Here is a 7,347-nt window from a genome sequence, read left to right as displayed (position 1 = left end):
CCACACTGCAAGATTTTGGCAATGGTTTTCTTGGAAGAGAAATGCCCACCACAGGCTAATGCATGACAAAAATTAATGACCCTTGGAATTTCATGATCAGGGATGCACCGCCTAATAATTTGGTCAGGACAATATTTAAATAGGTAGGGGTCATCCCAAAAAAAGGTGCGCACATTGCGCAAGAATTTTTGTTTGTCAAGTTTAGACCAATGAGAAGGAATCTGACTTGTGGCTAGGTAATTTGCTATGTCAGCATACCATGGAGAACCAATATAAGAGACAGTACCTGCACAAAATAAATTTTCATCAGCAAAGAGTTCATTTATTGGAGATTCTTCAATTATGGTCTTATAGCTTGAAAGACGAGACAAATGATCAGCCACTACATTCTCTACTCCCTTTTTATCTCGAATTTCAATGTTAAACTCTTGGAGTAGGAGGATCCATCGAATCAAACGTGGTTTGGCATCTTGTTTTGTGAGCAAATATTTCAATGCTGCATGATCAGTGAAAACAATAACAAGAGATCCAACCAAATAAGACCTAAACTTGTCTAATGCAAAGACCACAGCTAAGAGTTCTTTTTCAGTTGTAGTGTAATTCAATTGAGCATCATTCAAAGTCTTGCTAGCATAATATATGACATGAGGTTTCTTGTCTTTTCTTTGCCCTAAAACAGCCCCAACCGCAAAATCACTAGCATCACACATCAGTTCAAATGGTAAAGACCAATCAGGAGCTTGCATGATTGGTGCAGTTGTCAACAACCCTTTAAGCTTTTCAAAAGCTTCTTGACATTTTGATGTCCAATCAAATGGGACATCTTGTGACAACAAGTTACACAATGGTTTGGCAATGGTACTAAAAGAATGAATGAATCTTCGATAAAAACCAGCATGTCCTAAAAAAGATCTCACATCTTTCACAGTTTTAGGGGTAGTTAATTTTTGAATGACTTCCACTTTTGACTTATCTACCTCTATCCCTTTTGAAGAGACAATGTGACCTAAAACAATGCCATGTGTCACCATAAAATGACACTTCTCCCAATTGAGTACAAGATTGCTCTCTTCACACCTTTCAAGAACTTTTTCTAGATTCATTAGACACAACTCATAAGAATCCCCATAAACTGAAAAATCATCCATGAAAACTTCCAAAAAAATTTCCACCATGTCACTAAAGATACTCATCATACACCTTTGAAAAGTGGCTGGTGCATTACACAAACCAAAAGGCATTCTTCTATAAGCATAGGTACCAAAAGGACAAGTGAAAGTGGTTTTTTCTTGGTCTTCTAAAGAAATCTCAATTTGGTTGTAACCTGAGTATCCATCTAGAAAACAATAGAAAGCTCTTCCAGCTACTCTTTCAAGCACTTGGTCTAAAAATGGAAGCGGAAAATGGTCTTTCCTAGTCACCATGTTCAATTTACGATAATCAATGCACATACGCCATCCAGTTTGGATTCTAGTTAGTACCAGCTCATTATTTTCATTCTTCACTACCGTGACTCCAGATTTTTTAGGGACAACTTGGGTTGGACTAACCCATTTTGAGTTTGCAATAGGGTAAATGATACCTGCATCAAGTAGCTTAAGCACTTCACCTCTCACTACTTCCTTCATGTTTGGGTTCAATCGTCTTTGCATTTGTCTCACAGATTTAGCCTCTTCTTCAAGATAGATTCTATGTGTACATAAAAGAGGGCTAATTCCTTTCAAGTCAGTAATTTTCCACCCAATTGCTTTCTTGTGTTTTCTCACCACTCTCAAAAGTTTGTGTTCTTGCTCTATGCTAAGTTTTGATGAGATCACAATAGGATATGATTCATCTTCCCCTAGAAATGCATACTTAAGATCACTCGGTAAAGGCTTCCTTTCTAGTTTATCAGGCTGGACAAGAGGTTCCTCAACTTTCACTTGGGGTGAAATCAAAGGCTCAAATGATGGGGTCCATTGACCTATTGACATAATAGGCATTGGATCTAGATAAGTCTCGAGTTCTCTTACCTCCTCATCAACACATTCCAAAGAACAAAATCTTTCATCATGAATTAAAGTTCTCTCCAATGGATCCTTGATCCACACTCTCTCAAAGTGTTCTTGACAAACTGTTTGGATGAAATCTACCTCTCTAATGTCCTCATGTTCCCCGATTTGTTTGGAGACATTGAATATGTTCATCTCCACAGTCATATTCCCAAAAGACAATTTCATCACCCCATTCCTACAGTTAATTAAGGCATTGGATGTAGCTAGGAAAGGTCTCCCTAAGATGACTGGGATGGGGGCATTAGAACTTTGAATTGGTGCGGTGTCTAACACTACAAAATCAACAGGAAAGTAGAATTTATCTACTTGGACCAACACATCCTCAACGATACCCCTAGGAATCTTGATTGACCTATCAGCTAATTGAAGGGTGATTCGAGTAGGCTTGATTTCTCCTAAACCTAATTGTTCATAAACAGTGTAGGGTATTAAATTCACACTTGCTCCTAAATCCAACAAAGCTTGATCTATCTTATGACTTCCAATAATGCATGAAATGGTAGGACAACCAGGATCTTTGTATTTGGGAGGGGTCTTAAACTGGATGATAGCACTAGCATGTTCAGTTAGAAAAGCTCTTTCTTTCACATTCAATCTCCTTTTGACTGTGCATAAATCCTTAAGAAACTTTGCATAAGATGGAACTTGTTTAATTGCATCAAGGAGTGGAATATTGACTTTCACTTGTTTAAACAATTCATAGATTTCTGAGTTCATAAGATCTTGTTTAGGTTTCCCTAACCTTTGTGGAAATGGTGCTCTAGGAACAAATTCTAAATCACTCATTTTGACTCCAATTTTTCTTGAATCATCTCCTTTCTCACTCATCTCTTTCTCATTTATCTCACCTTCTTTGTCACTCAAACTCTCATTTGTCACTTGTGTTTTGATTCCCTCTTCACTTTCCCTAGATTTCTCCTCTATAATACCTTTAGGAATCCTAAAACCTACACCTTTGTCAACAATCTTTCCACTTCTAAGGGTAGTGATGGCTTGGACATGTTCATGGTTTGAAGGTTCACTAGGTGAGGATTCACTCATGTGTACCTGACCTCTAGGATTGGGCATTGGTTGAGCTGGGATTTTTCCCTTCTCTTGAATGCTTAGTGATTGAGTCAACTTAGTTAGTTGACTTCGAATGTCATCTAAGGTCCTATTGGTCTGGTCTTGGAATTTGTAAACTTGGTTGTTGATTCCTCCTTGCGTTTGCATGAATTGTTGAAGAGTATCCTCTAAGGATCTCTTATGAGGTGGTTGGTATGTGTTATGTGTGGAAGCATGAAATGGTTGGGGTGGAGGTTGAAATGTTTGAGGTACTGAAGAGCCCTCATTTCTCCATCCAAAATTTGGGTGGTTCCTCCATCCAGGATTATAGGTCTTAGAGTAGGGATTGCCTACTTGGTTTGGAAATGGCTTTCTAACATTACTTGAATCAGAAGTTTGGCCATATAGCACTTCCTTGAAGGCTGGAATGGTAGGACACTCAGTTGTCCTATGCCCTTTGCTCTCACAAACAACACAACTTTCCTCTTGTTGTTCACTTATAACATGCACTTTTTTAATCTCAAGAGACTCTACTTTCCTAGCCAATGAGGCTAATCTAGCATTGAGGTCATCAGTCTCTTTCAATTGAAACTTCCCACTTGAATGAGAAATGGTGTTTCTAGACTCAACATGAACTGGGAGAGAAGTCTCCCATTGCTTTGTGTTTTCAGCCAATTGATCAAAAAAATCAAAGGCCTCACTTGGTTCTTTGTCATAAAACTCACCATTACACATGGTTGACACTAGCTTTTTAAAATCTGCGGTAAGAGAGTCATAAAAGAAACTCACTAACCTCCACATCTCAAAACCATGGTGAGGGCATGCATTTAACAAGTCTTTAAACCTTTCCCAAGCTTGGTGAAATGACTCATTTGGACTACAAGAAAAATTCATCATTTGACGTTGTAAAGCTGCTGTCCTATGAGTGGGGAAGTATTTTTTCAAAAATTCAGCTTGCATTTCTCTCCATGTACCTATAGACCTAGGACGCAAGGAGTTTAGCCAAAGCTTGGCTTTATCCTTTAGAGAGAATGGGAACAATTTAAGCCGAATGGTTTCCTCGGTGCATGTTCTATCAATAAAAGTATTACATACCTCTTCAAAGTCTTTAATGTGTATGTATGGATTTTCAGAATCCATACCATGAAATGTGGGAAGAAGTTGAATCATGCCCGGTTTCAAATTGAAAGCTTGTTGGTTAAGAGGTAAGATAATACACGAAGGTGTACTTTGTCTAGCCGGGTGAAGATACTCTCTAAGAGTTCGAAAATTAGGTTGATCATTGAATTGTGGAGGTCCATTACCTTGAACACTCCCTTCACCCTCTACATCTTCAACATTAGCCATGATAAAATAATAATAATAATAATAATATAACAATTATATGAATATGAAAGGAAAGGAAAGAAAAAAAATGCAAATAAAAGTAATAGCTCAAAAATAAAATACAACAAATTAAGAAATTCACTCTCCAACTAATAAGCACTATTAACAACAATAAACATTAAAAGATAATTATAAAAAGCTTGAATAAAAAGGCGGTAATACCAGCCAAGCACTTCAAACAATAAATATAAGAAAAATAATCATAACAATATCAACCAAATAAAATGAAATAAACAAGAAAAATATTAGCAACTAATAAGAATAGAAAATAAAAGAAAAATGGTTGAACCAACCAAAATCCAACAATTAATAGTCCAATATCCAAAACGTTAAGGTCAAATTTTTTTTAGGCGGTAAAACCAGCCACTTGATTTGTTTTTTAATTTTTCTTTTTTTAGGCGGTAAAACCAGCCAATTAAATTTTTTTATATGATTTTTTTTTAGTTTTCTAATAATCAAATCTAAATTTGTTACCTTTGCTTGCTAGCTCCCCGGCAACGGCGCCAAAATTGCTTGACCGCTTTTTATGATCGGCTTGTTTTAACTCGCAAGTGCACGAGTATGCGATGTAGCAATTAACTCGGTAAGATCGAGGTCATATCCACAGAGAGCTAGATCTGGAAATTAAGCTAAGTAACAAAAAAAAACTCAAGAGAAATTAAATTAACAATAACTTGGTTGAAAATAATTGATGGATTTGTTTTCAAGATAAAAAAAAATGTAAATAGATTTTAAATGACAAGAAAAGTAAGTCTTGGTCCAAATCAATTTTAATGGTGATGTATTGGTGATTTCTTCAACATATATAAGATAACTCAACCTAATCTCAACGATGGTGATATTAGATCGGAGGATATTACAATGAAGATTAGAAAGATGAAGATTGATTATTGCTTAAGAATGAACTAGTACTTTCATATTAAGTAAGACATTGAATCAAGCAATCTCTATACCAAAACTAAAGTTTGTGCATAAAAATTCAAGATTATAACATTACCTAAATGATTTCTAAAATTTCTTTACAATAATAAATCATTCATGAAGAAAATAAGAAGATAAACATTAAGATTCATTCATATCCTAAAGAACTCACCTCAATCACCATTATCCTTGATTTGGATCCAAGAAAGAGTTTAGCCAACCATGATTATATATAAGAACACTTCAATAAACATGAAAGAACTTGAATCCAACTGAAAAAATAAGTTTTACAAACTAAAGAACCGAAATCTATAAAGAAGAACACAATACAATTTCAGAAAAAATTTGGACACAAATCTGACTCTAACTTTGGACAGCAATTCGACCCTCTTAGAAGCTTTTTTTGGAGAAGTCTATTAGAGACATATTTATAGGAAATTCTGTCACCTTTCCAGATCATTAAGGAACAGCTCATTTGGACACCTGAGTCAAACGTTATGGGCAAAACACCGAAAGGTGTTCTGAAAAATCAAATCAAGACAGCTTTACAACTACTTTGGTGCACGTTTTTCTTCCTCATTTATGAGGTGTCTCCTTCTTCTTTTTGACCCAAAATAATGTTAAAATATCCCCTCCAGCTTTCCATCCATGTGCTTGCCTTCTTGGATCAATGGATTGCCCAAAATAAATCAATTGTTATTTGTTGTGTGGACATGTAAGATCATGGATTGTGTTTGGGTTGATTTGAAGGTTGATTTGGGGTTGATTTAGGGCTGATTTAGGGCTGAATTTGAGCATCAAATAAGTATACAAATGTACTTATTATTTGGGCTAAGATTGACATTGAAACCTTGAGTGTTTAATGGTTGAAGTTTGCACACAACATAAGGCAAGTTTGGGCTTGAAATAAATCATATGATATTCTTTTCTAGAATTGGAATAGAATTGATTTTTGGGACAAATTTGGAGCACTTATTTGAACCAAGATTTGCTTCAATCTTCAACTAAATGTCTCTTCAATTCTTTGTTCTGAATTCCGACGTTGAATTTTGTGAATTAATTCATTTAAGCTCCAAAAACCTATCGAAACATTAAAACAAACTTCATTACTAAAAAACACATTAATTATTATAAAAACAACCAAATAAAAACAATAAATACATATGTAAAATAAGAGACTTAATGACACTTTTGATGCACAATCAGTCACCACATTTTTAAATACATTAACAGCCTCAAAATCGATCATTCCCTCGGCAGATGAGAAAAGAACCAAACCATATATGCCCAAGGCTAAAATTCTCAATCGAATTTCATAGTTTTCATCATGTAATCTCATCTTGAATATGACTTCTAGTTCATTCCAAAACCAACCCTGGCTATTTCCTCATTTGGTTGCATGCAATTTTGCTAGTTAATAGTCTATTTGGGTAATCTAAGCAAAGTTAGAAAATGCATGCTCTATAGGTGTGTAAAAGTACACCTTTTCTAACTTGGGACAACTTAGCAGTGATTCATACTCCTCGATAGTAGGAGTCATATCCACAGTATCAAAAGTGAAGCACCGATATTCTGGATCCCAAAAACCTATCATGGCCTGAAAACAAGCATGTTGGATCCTAATTTTTAGTAAATGTGACAAGTCCCCATATTGTTTCTAAAAATTGATCTGATCATGAACAGATAACCTTTCCCAACAGTCTAGCAGTTGTCCTGTACCAAGTGGTCTGTTATCTAATTTAACATGTATTGGTAATTGAGGCTCAAATTCTGATGGCAAACAATCCCCTTCATCATGTTGGCTCAATTCTGATCTCGTCAAAAATTCCTCAATAGTATTGGTTTTTTCCGTCTCACACTTCCTAAAAGGATCGGTGGAGATATAATGAGAATATAGAATGTATATAAAAATGTATGTTAATGCATTGACATTTATTTGTGT

This window comes from Populus euphratica, unplaced genomic scaffold (genome assembly GCF_000495115.2).
Source record: "Populus euphratica unplaced genomic scaffold, PopEup_1.0 scaffold424.1, whole genome shotgun sequence".
NCBI lineage: Eukaryota > Viridiplantae > Streptophyta > Magnoliopsida > Malpighiales > Salicaceae > Populus > Populus euphratica.
Note: the sequence above shows the minus strand (reverse complement) of the source record.